Genomic DNA, 12,980 nt, shown 5'->3' with positions numbered 1-12,980 from the left:
ATCTATTAGCACGTTAACTCTAGCTGATAGCTTCTACTCTGAGGTGACTTAATGATGGTTACTTCAGCTTGCTTGCACATCAGCTTTGTGGACATAGCGCTACAGAATTTACTAGATGCTTCTCTGAAATGAATTGGCTCAACAGATGAATGGAAATCTACTGACGCCAGAAGAGACGGCAACAGTGCAGCCCCTTTGTGAGGAAACTTTGAATCTGAGTTATACTAATGACTTGCAGATTTGAAACGTTCAGTGTAATGTGTATGCATGTTGATGCTCTGTACCTCTGTTAAGTATTCCTTTGGAGAAATGTACCCTACTAATTTGTACAGCTAATTTAGGGGGGAAAAAAAAAGAAAAAAATAATAATAGCTGTTTGCTGAAGGATGATGCATTGCAGATGCTGTGAGATATGCAGATATGTGAGAGCAGTTGCAGAGCATGTGGCTGTGTTTTCACTGGGGGACTAATTACAAGCAAGAGACAGCTTTGAGCAGTCAATTATCACTAAGTAACTGGATGAAAAATGTAATCATATTTCACAAATAATAGAAAAGTGTGCATCAAGTCAAAGAGTACTTTCTAGATCAACCTTTCACAGCAGGTGACTGTACTATTTGTCATTTTGTGGAACATATTTTAACATAGATCTTGGAAATATGAGGGCTGGAGCACACAAACCCTTTTTTGGATGTGCATGGCAGTATGGTTTGTGTGTGTGAACAGAGGCAAAGGGGATTAGACAGGGAAATGAGCTGTAGAGAAATTTGGAAGAGTGTGAAGAGGAATTTGAGGGAGCAGCAAGAAAGAGATGTTTGAGATCTCTTGAGATGTAAGTGTTTTAGTGGGAGAAATGTAGCACACTGAAGTTGGATGAAAGGGGAGATAAGAGACATAGCTCAGTGTCCAATTGCCTCATAGTGGGATTTGTACCTTTTTTCCTTCTGTCTCTTACAGGTGAGGTTAAACGTAAGGTCATTTCTTTATTCACCACCTGAGCATTAGAAAATCAAAAGGATTTACTCTTCTGAGAAGAATTTTGCTCCTAACCTTTTCTGCATGCAAGTTAAACCCTAGGGAGCCTTTCCATCTGACAGGGATCAGGGACATTCAGAGCATGCACCAACAACAGAGTGATGAAGCCAATCAGGAATATTAAAAATGGTGTTATCTTTCATGTAATAGCTTCTCTGATCCTTAGTCTTCAGGTCTTCTGTCTTTTGAAAGGAGAAAGATGACAGTACTGGGCAGATAGATAGGATAGCAATAAGAAAAAGAAATTACAAAGTTTAAATAGCCAGTGTTTTCACTGAAAAGCTGAGCCACTGCAAAATCAAAGTTGAAGTAATTATTAATACAAAAACAAATCCAAGGAAAAAAAATGCTTCCCCAAATTCAGTACTAGCCAAATGTTCCCAAAATACAGAGTTGCTAAAGTTAATCCTCAGAGAAGAAAGTAATGTAAAGTAATTATACACATATTTGGGGTTTAGTCTGGAAGACGTGGAGTAAAGATGTAGTTGAAGAAACCTGGAAAAGATCAACATAAGAAACTCACCTAAAGCAGAAGATATAGTGTGCATGTGTTCCAAAGTCCTGCACTGGGATCGACTGTGTTCAGTCAATTCATTTAACAGTACAGAATTTTACAGTAAACCAGTGCATATGATGTGCATATATAGAAGGATAAGGATCAATGAGCAGCCTTATAGCAGCTCACACAAGGCTCGGTGCGAAGAAAGGGGACAGATTATCTTGCAGTGTTAATAAGGCAGATGGGAAGGAGAAATGGAGAGGAAGAGAAATATACACATCTGTTCCCATGCTCAGAGTTAGTGTAACCAAGATAACGTGAAACAGCTAAGGTAGGGGTGTCAGGGTTATAGGTTATGGCTGAAGTAAGCCATTTCTATTTCCTTTCTCAGCCACCAGCTTTGCTTTCTGGACAGTTCAAAGCATGACTGAATTTGAAAGGAGGAAAAATAGTTAGGAATAGCATAATATTCTTTTCCTACCTCTTTCCAAATCTCATATTGGAACTGCTTGATAATTCAGGCTACCTAAATAAATATTTACTTCTGGAAAAAAAAAAAAAACACCTACCAGCAACAACAACAACAAAAAACTCATGTATTTCAATTCACAATGAAAGTGTATTGGATTATAAAGGCTATTCTAACAGAGAATTAAAATTGTCTGGCAGTTCACTTACTTTTCAGGAAACAGTTTAGCAAAATTCATATTTTCTAAGTATCATCACATCTGTAATACCTCTCTATGAGCTTACCATGCTAAAAGAAGCAGTAATACATTTTTTTTTCAGGAATGAGCTTTAGTTAATTTATAATTGTAAGCTGCTTCGATGTTTTCACTTGGAATGTATTCTTCACAGTAGAAGATATTTATAGTTATTGTTATAAGAAAATAAAACAATTTAATCATCAACCTGTAAAAATCAATAATAGCAGACAGCCTTAGTCCTACAATCCTGGGAGTAGGAGTGTCCAGAGAGGTGGTGGAATCTCCAGTTTTGGAGAAACTAGAGATTTTTTGAGAAACTCAAAACTTGACTGAACAAGTCTCTGAGCAACCTGATCTACGCTGTCCCCGCTTTGAGTAGAAGGTTGGACAAGGTTACCCCCGGAGTTTCTCTTCAGCCTATGTGATTTTATTTCATTTCCTATTTCCTTTGAATGATGATTTTTTATTCCTTCGCTAGATGTATTTTCTCTCAGCCTTTGAAGATGAGTTAGAGCAGCTTTCAAAATTGTCTTCGTGTTTAAGGCAAAACACTGTGTCTGAAAGGGCTGGCAGGTGTCACCTATACATACTTCATATTCAAGCATTGACCTGATTTCTCAGAAGCACATCCTGCTCCATTGCTAAATTTTACAAGTCCTTCACCTTCATGCACAAGATGTCATCTAACTTATGCTTTCTATGCATTAGTGAATCTATATATCAGACACACAGTGCTGACTGATGCAGGATGGCTATTACTCACTATCAAATTGGATCATTCAACAGAGTCATACACTTGCTTCCTTTAGTCACACAACCAGACATGGCAGGGAGTAGATCAGTGACACTCTTTAAGTGACCTCCTTACATTACAATAATGCCAAGCTGGTGCAATGAATGCTTCCAGCAATGTCAAGAACTAGAGCAAACATAAAGAACACAGTGAAATTTATTTTGATAATTCCTGGTAGCTGTCAAGACCTTGACAGGGCAGGAGGTACAGAATTAAATTTATGTTCGCTTGTAGTGTATGTATTTATTCTTTTTTTTTTTTTTTTTTTCAGAGATACAAGCTTTGCTGAATCCAACAGTTAGAAAAGAAAGAAGCTAAACATCAGGCAGGCTTTACTGATAACCTTTTGCTAATCACTTTTTGAACAATCAGATTTTCTTTAGATCCCATTTGTTAGCACTCACAGTCTGGTTGTTATAACATTAATATTAGTGGTACAGGACAAAGAAGCAAAATTCTGTAACCTCTGATAAATAAAGCTTAGTTTGTAACTTGACTGTAAGCCTCTTTGCCAGGCAACATGACATTTTCTCATTTATCAGAACAAGTTGTGCACAGCAGAGAACTAGAACACAGCGATGGTTTTTTGCTACTCCTTGTACAATAAATTAATTTTGAAAAAAAAAAAGAACAGTTTTGTTTGTTTGCTTGTTTTAGAGTAAAGTACTATGTATTGGTCTCTCTTTCCTTTTAGGATACACCAGAAAAATGGGTGAAATTGAAGATGGATGATAGTAAGAAAAGGATAAGAGAGAGTACTCATATGTCACATATGCTCATGTTATTTAGAATACTTACTAGATAAAATTTCTTTGCACAACAAATTCATACATTTATCTCTGCCCTAAAGGCATAAAAGAAAAACAAATTTTAAACAATTATTGTTACTGTTCTGAGATTTAAAAACATGTCCCATTTCAAAACAGTTTAAAGCTACATTTGTCTCTGGACTGAATCCACCAGTGTCATCAGTATTAGATCATGGATTCATTTGGCTCATGGTATTATGCTTGGAGTAACTACAGTTGTGGAGTTTTGTTTTCTTGCCAGGATCAAACTTTGAAAGAAATTAATAGCATTGATGGTGGAAGAAAATGGCAGTGCTTTTACAACTGTGAGACATGCCAGGGAGATTTGCAAAGGTTTCAGTTTTACTGAGATTTGGGGGAACAAGTATTATTGTCTTGAGGTGTATAAAATATAACTCCAAGGAACTGAAAATATGTAACAGTGGAGTGAGTCAAAAGGAAAGGAGGTACCATGACAGTTCTAGAATAGAACTTTACCTCTGAGGCTTAGGCAAGTATTTGGAAATTCATTAGTGCAGTGAAGATATTTGCCAGTTGTCTTTCTGTGTGAATTTCAGGTTTAGTGTTGCATGTCATATAACCATGCAATGCAAAATACAGACTAGGACTCCAAAGAGTCTAATTATTATTTCTTTCTTTTTGTTTCTTGATGGTGACACAGGAACAGCTTGATGAGTTGAAGGGAGGCGTTAGTTATCTCACAGACATGTCCAAGCTAGTCTGTACTAGGCATGGATCATCTGCAATCACTCCAGGATGCTAAAAACAAGAATCTTAATTATATGTGGATGCCTATGTGACACAGGTTTCATATAACATTTAATCTGGATGAAATAGTTTTATATGGAAGAGAAACTTAGATTTAGGCTAGAAGTGGCTGGCTGTAACACTGGATAAAAATTGAGAGAAAAATAAATCTTTAGAAACCCATGCATACTGATTCCAGGTAAAACCATCATCTTTGCTTATACAGTCAGAAGCCCACCAGCTAACTGAGCGTGAACCAGGAGGAAATCATAAGTTACCAAGACATTTAGATACCTTCAGAGCCATCAATGGCATTCGAAGAAACCTCAAAGTCTAACTCCAAGGCAATAAGTATAGGATCGTGGACTCTATGGAAACTGAGTACTTGGTTCTGAACAAGGCATGTCATAGAAGTTCATTGTAGGAGTATCTAAGCAAACAGAAGTATCCAGTTATGTATCAGCAGTTACAGTAATATTCTCTAGTTCTACTTGTCATTTTTCCTCTGCTTTTATGTCTAAATCCTTGACTTCAATTTTTAATTTTTTTGTTATTATTATTATTATTATTTTTATTTTTGGTAAGGCTATACTTGAGTTTACAGACTTGGGTTGCTCCATCTTTGAAGGGAGAGTAAAATTTGAAGGGAGAGAAGTATATTCAGGCATCTTACAGAGCCATTCCCTGGGATACATGGGGCACTAGATGAGCGGGGTTTACTAGAGTATAGAGCAGCAGTGAGGGAATATCATCAAATACAAGCTTCTGGGAAGCTTCTCATTTTCCTTCTGATAAACTTCTCATTTGTCATTTGCCAAGAAGAAATATCTTAGAAGGAGCTTGTCATTTTATGTAGATGAAATGGAACCAGTAACAACACTCTACAGTTCCTGCAACCCCCTTGAACGTTCTGACCACCCAAGGGGTGATAGCTACAAACATATTACAGACAAAACCCCTGATCACACCAGCAGATCTGAGGACTTCAGCTAGTATCTTTACATGAATAATAAAAGAACACTAAAAGTAGTTCACATGAATATAGTAATATAACCTGTAACATGCATCTAGTATCTTGCCTATTCAAGGTGCAGAACAAATAACCACATGTGAATTAAGACATGGGAACAGAATTTAGAGATTAACAACTGGTAACCCACAGGAATAATATGAGTAATTTAACTTATCTTACCCTAACATCTCAGTGTATCACCCAATCAAAAATATTTTTCCATTAAAAATCTGCCCTGCACCTGGGAATGTGCTGTTACTACAGTTGGCAAGAACTACAGAGATTTCCATCTGTGGATCATTAATCAAGTCTGTGACAACTTGAAAGACCAAAAGCTACTATCAGTTAGTTTGTCATCTTAAAAAAAGAAAGGAAAAAAAAAAAGGAAAAAAAAAGTGTCAGAATGCTCTGTGGTGTGACAGCATCACTCAAGAGGCCAGGGACCAATTAATCCTATCATCTGAACAACTTTTCTTCTCCTTGTGAGAATTAAAGTACATTGGTGGTAGGGTAGTAAGACATGGAAAAGTAGTAAATTATGCATTAATACATTCATTTCATTCTACTGAAAAACAGATTTCTTCCACATATTCCATTAAACAACTGTCAGTTCACCATCCTATCTGTCAGATCGCCAGCACTTATAGGCACTGCTGACTGTAGATGAGTGTGAATTGGCTGTCTGGAAGCAGAATATTTTGTTTGTTTTGATAACTGATATAACCCTAACCTCCTGAAGGCCTTCAAGCTTCTGCCTTGTGTCTTATATCCAGGTTTTGACACCTGCCTCTGCTTTCTCTGTTACCTGTCTCTTCTGCCTCTTATAAGTTCATCCACTGAAGCCACAGCTGATTTGATGAACATTGTTTTCCCTATTGTTTTACAAATATTTTGCTAACTAAATTTATTTATTCCCTTTACCTGGTTTTGACCACCGAACTTGAAGACAATGAAGAAGAATCCACATAGAAACTGCTTTTGTGGCTTCATATGCAAGTGATCACGAGTTGCTTGGTCTTAGGTGTGCCAGCTGCTTGTTCAAATCTATTTGAGAAACCCAGAATTGAAGTACTTGAAGGGATATGAGTGTGAGAGAAAACATAGTTACTGGATGTTTATTCAGATCTGTAATGTGAATATGGAGATAAAAACAAACATACCACTTTCATACGCTCTTGATCTGACTACAAGTAGTATGGAAAACAGTGAGAGAAAACATGTAAGTATCAAGAATAAAATTAATTAATGTATTAATTCTTTTTGGTGAGAAACTTTATACTTCTGGAACAAAAAACAATGCTGTACTTTTATCTCAACAGATATTACTGAAAATAGCTTGAATTCCACCTTCAGTTACCACATAACTTGGCATTAAGTTCATAGTTACAAAAGTTTTTACAACTATGTCCCTACTTGTATAATTCCCTAAACCAAAACCCGAACTGCCATCCCTAGACTTTCAAGTCTATATAAGGATTGTTTTCATAAAACAAGCTAATATGAGTCTAAAATTACTTTTAAAATATTTTCCAGGAAACTAGTTTTAGCTTTATTAAACCATCTTCAGAAACTTTAGATAAAATATTTTTGCTTAGATATCTGGGTTCATTGAACTCTCACAAAGTCTTAACATATGCCCGAGCCAAAAAAACATGGAACAACAGTTCACAGAAACTCCTGAGAACCAGATCCGCTGACTCTGGTGGAGAACAAATGCTTTTAAATTCATTTCAGTTTCTTTTATGAAGATAATCCAAGCAGTACCAACTAGCTCATTCCATGAGCAACTTTTCTGCTTCTCACAGGACAAAATGATAACATAGGAGTCAAAGACTTGCAGCATCACAGTATCATGGCCTATAATTCTTCACTGTAGCAACAGATCTGCAGGAGAGCAAATGTTTGCTTTATAGTCTGGAAAAGGCTGTTGGAAAATAACAGAAATCCCCATATTTTTCTTTAGCCACAGTATTCTAGAGAACCCCATAATGCCCTGTCTCTAATGTAAATGTACAGTACTTCATTTAACATACTTCTTTTATTTATTTTGTCTTAGTAATCAGCTGCAGCCTTTCAGAGGATAATAAAATAAGTTTTTATTCCCACACATGTACAATGCTATTTATTATGACCAATTTACTTTTTTTTTTTTTTTTTTAGCGAAGCTAAAAAAGGAGAAATACACAAGAGCACCCTTGTTCGAATAAATACTAGCCTGTCTGTATGGAATAACAATTACATGTTGAAGCTAGAGCAGATGTATGGGTGTGAATCACATAAGGGTAGGTTGGGGAATTATAATCAGCCAAACAGACCCAGGAATCAATCAGCAATGGGATTTTTTCTATGGTCAAACAGCAGATTTTTCTAACAGTATTATGAGGCAAGACAAGGAAAGTGATTTTCAACCCATATTTTGCTGAAAGTCAATGTGGAAGTTCCCCAGGTGTAGGACATGCTTTTGTGGTACATAAATGCAAAATGAAATGAGAGGTGAGGCTAGCATTGGCAGCCACCGTTAAGACTGCCGAAGAAAAGTTTGCAGACCTCTTATTTAATACTCTGCAAGAACAACTCTATAGCTAAAACTACAGGTGTGGATGTGTATCCTCCTTTAAAGGGTAAGGTCAGCTTCTATATTGCAAATTAGCTCATCATGCAATCTAATGGTATGTTGTTATTCCCATTTGTGATGTTCCGTTGGTACTTTCCTACACAAAATAGTCTCAAAGCACTGTTTAAAACAAATATCATATTTACCTACTTCATCATTTCTGCATTATCATTCAGAAATGTTAATTCAATGGGTTCATTCAATGTCTTTCCCGGTAGTGTGTTTCTTAGCCATTTTTTCCACTGCTTGTAAAACAGTTTTGCCTGAGCCATCAACATATGCACACTCCCAAAGGGAGTTAAACATAAAAAGTTATGCTGCAAATTTTGTCTAACGTCAAGTCCTTTGCTTTCTCCTATTTGTTTTGTATTTCACGTGTTGCCGTATATCTTAATTAGACTACTGGAAATGAACAAAGGCATGTGTAAGCTAGGGGTTCAAAAGCATCCTCCAAAAATCCATCAGAAACATCCTCCATCAGCTTCAAGAAATAAACAATTGTGCTTATTAAGCTCATTCAACCACAGCCTAGGAGGACTGAGTAGAACGTGCAATTAGTAGTGATTACACGACATTACTTGTGACTTCGAACTGTTACTATGGAACTCCATTGGGTGGCATTTATTTAGTGATTTTTTGTTCACTTCTCCAATATGTCTGCTAAGTAAGAAAAATAATTCTAGCTAGGTGCTTTGTGGGCAGTCTCAGCTGACAATTGAAGAAGTAAAGGCAGAGGAACAGAACCAAGGACATTGCTAGGGGACCGCAGGGGATGTTGTGTCTTGCAGCTGTTGCTTCTGCTGCTCTTCTACCCACTCCATGTGGAGAGAAGGCAGTGATGCTTGTTGTCTCATCACAAACGCAGTCATCTACCAAAAGGAAGAGATTATTATATTATATTATATTATATTATATTATATTATATTATATTATATTATATTATATTATGTTATGTTATATTATATTATATTATATTATACTATATTAATTATATTATATATTCAGTTCATAATTGAAGAAGATTTCTCCACTATTATCCCCTCTACAGAAACTCCATGTGCATTAACTGCTTCCCAAAAAGCATGCAGCAAGTCCTGGCAGTTAAATGTTTCCTAGCCCATGACTTAAAATAATCTAACATAATTTGGAAAACGTATGATATTCCAGATTTTTAAACAATTTACAAAAGAAATACAAGTGTTTTCCAATAAGTATGGGAATGGTTATGTAACTTAAACCGAGTGATCAAAAAAATCAAGCCTTTCAATTTCTAGTGATAACTAACATGAGACCAGACTTGTTTCCAGTCATGCCAGTGAGGGTTTGTGCAGTGATTTTAGAGAAAGTAAATTGAGCACTTCATTCTTTTTCCACAATCATTATTAAGTGGACTTAAACACCATGTAAGACTTAGTAAATTGAAGAAAAGATGGTGCATTAAAAAGCAGAAAACAAACCTACTGGTTTATCATTCTGCTTTAAAGACATAAGAAGATGCCTGAGACTTTTTTTTTTCTGTTGCAGTAAGACACCATCAGAGTATATACCGTCTCATCTACAGAACTTTTAGCGTAGAAATTAGAGATCTTTTCTTCCAGAAGTCTGAGAAAGTCATCTTGTGAATGTATACGTGTGGAAATAGTTGCAAAGCAACACACCAGGGAGAGGAGGTATGGTCGTTGAATCCATAGTTGATGCAAGGACCAAAAGACAACTGAAGATGTCATAACAGGTTTATACAACCAGGGCATGCATTTTCAATTTCTATCTAGGTTTTCTCCTTCAATTGTTAGAAGAGACGGAAGACACACAGTGTCTCTATTGCATTTATTATTATTATTTTTATTTTGAAATCTAGGTTACTTAGTGCCACTTCTTTAAGTAAATCTCCTTGTGTTTTATCCTGTTGTGCTAACTGTGTAATCCAACCACAGCAGTGACATCTGGGATGGCAATCTAACCTGTTTTAACAGACAACAGCAGCCAAGTAGGAGTGTCAGTCCTGGGTGACAGGGGATTCCCACTTCTGTGAATTGGTTTTAGACACACATTAGCCTCTCACGAGATTTGAGCTGAAAAACCTGGCTACTTGCAAAACTAGCCAGGCATGTCTTCTGATGTCTGATGAAGCATTGGTTTATCAATGGAAATTATGAGTTTTTCTTAGAGAAATAAGATCACCACGGATTTTGTGGAAGTAGTAGGATACTCAGGATGACAATGGGTATTGGAAGCCTCCCCATTTATCACGCACTTTTCATACTCGTATTTTTAGACAAAAAAATAATTGTCAAGAAGTAGTAAGGCCTAGAACATCCCTATTCCTAGACTAACTGGGTATCAGTACAATACAGAGAAGCTAACAAAGAAAGGGCAAGGCTTTCTTGTGGTACTAGATATAAACTGTACATGAATATTCCGTCTTTTGACAGTATTTTGATGGCGTATCTGACCATCAGATGCAGAAAACCTGTTTTCATTACAAAGTAAAACAGGAACAATGTACGATTTAGCCATTCACTACTATAGGGAGTCAGTCATTCCCTATCAACAGTGTAATGAGGTAAGTAAGTAGCAACAAGTCCTGTTCTGCTAAATTGAACAAAAACTTGCTTCAATAAATATGATACTACCTGAAAAAAATGGAGTGGTGTCAGTCATATATCAAGCATAATTGCTTGGATATATAGTTTTCCACAGGAGAATTCATCATCAAAAATTCCACAGTGTATCAAGAAGAATTAATGTTTCAATGACGAACCAGTTTTTCAGATCATTGGTGTGCCATGCCAAAATAAGAGTAGCTGCCTCCCAGAGCTGGCCCAAGTAGCTAGTATATATTTTCTTCCTTCCACCCAGATGTTAATGTGATCAGAAGCATCAGCCTATTCATTAGGTCATAGGCAGCGTGGCAAGAACTCATCCTTAAACTTGATCCAATTCCCTGCATCCTATCAGAAGAGATGCTGACTACAGTAGCTCATTAGCTACAGAGGTTGTCCAGAGGTAAAGACAACACCAGGGCTTCTGCTGCTGAAGAATGCAGCTGTCTGGTTTTCAGCGGGATTGAGAGCTGCAGCTATTCTACATTGTTCTGCATGGATCTTTGTTAGCTTCTGGTCTGCCAAGTTGAGGGTCAGATCCTAATCTTTAAAGCCATCACTAAGTTTTAATCTTTAATATTGGTGGGACATTGCAATTTACATTGCGTCAGAGAGTCCAATACAGAGTACAGTAAGATTAAAGAAAGATATTTTTGACAGAGGGTGTTCACTACAGAGTAATCTCTTCAAGGAGATCACACACTCAGCACTCCTGAACCATAAAACCACTTCTAATATCCTTTCCAACTTTACCTGTCTTCCCTGCATTCAGCAGAATCTTTATGGTACAAAATCATATATTTTGTATCAGATATGTGGAACTGTAAAAATGTGATTACTGGAGATTTATTTTCAGTTGAGAATGAACAAACCCACAATCAATGAAAAGTGACTTGCACAAAAAATATGGTGCTCATTTTAGGATCCTAATGACATCCTGGCCTTCCACTTCACAGTCTGCTAATTGAAAAGCAGTTTGTCTAGTCCTCAGATTTGAGCAATTTCAGATACACTTCCAGACCTATCTTGACAAAGATTTTTCCACTAGAACTGTGTAGATTCAACTTATAAAGTCAATCTTTACCAACGAAGAAAGATTTATGTCACGTATTCAACTCCCTTCAGAAATAGCCTCTTCTGCCATCCATGTATCCAGATGGGGATAATCCCCTGCAGCTGCTGATTCATGGTGAGGTTGCTCAAGCAAAAATTTCATGCAAGATTTACATTTGCAATAAGAGTGCCTATAGTTGTGTGAAGGGACTCTTGCAGAAAACTAAATTTATGTTACATTTATAAGCAATCATCTGTGTTCTAAGTAGTGATGCAATACGAGGAATCAGGTAACAGCTTGAAGATCACCTGATTATACAACAGCCTATAGGTAGCTCTATTTTAATACTAAGAAGGAAAAGAAACAAGGAAGTATTAAGAAAAATACATACCCACAGATGCAAGGAAACAACAACCAACCCCACAAATCATTTTGTGTTTAGTGGTCTGTCTTCTAGTAGACTAATAAGAGAACTCTTCCTGTTGGTATTTGTATGATAATTCAGGACAGAAAGCAAAGATCGTCTTTTTCTTCCAATGGTACTTGCTTTCATACTCATCCTCCTTTTTGGCTAGCAACAGTGAAGTAACTGATTGTTGCAGATTAATTTTCAAACTTTCAGTAGTCCATGTTTTGACTTGATACTTCAGTTCTTGAAGAAGCTCAAACTCCACTTTTATAAAGTTACTAGGTCTCACAGAGAGAAAAATAAATAAATATAAACCCAAGTGCACCTTATGGGCTTGAAGTTAAAGGAAAACTAAAAATATTTTCATATAATATATCACAGGTAGTCTGCATTATTTGTTATGTTTACAACTAGCAACTTTGCTGAAAATTCTTTTCTAGATATTATTTCTGGGATAACTTTCCTTAATTCAAATATAAAATAATCTACCCTCAAAAACATTTCAAAGATTCCAGTTTTGTGATTCACTTGTGAAGCAAGTTATTTTCAATCTTTCCCATGATCTCAGTGTCATGGGATTTTTATTCTCTTGGAGCCGTGATGACACAAATAACATTAACAATAACAAATGATTTATCCACTTAGAATTTATGATAAGAAAGAAACTCACTACCTCTGGTAATTTGTAAGCGGGCATC

This window comes from Anser cygnoides, chromosome 1, assembly GCF_040182565.1.
Source record: "Anser cygnoides isolate HZ-2024a breed goose chromosome 1, Taihu_goose_T2T_genome, whole genome shotgun sequence".
NCBI lineage: Eukaryota > Metazoa > Chordata > Aves > Anseriformes > Anatidae > Anser > Anser cygnoides.
The sequence above is the reverse complement of the archived record's forward strand: the minus strand, read 5'-3'. Positions refer to the sequence as shown.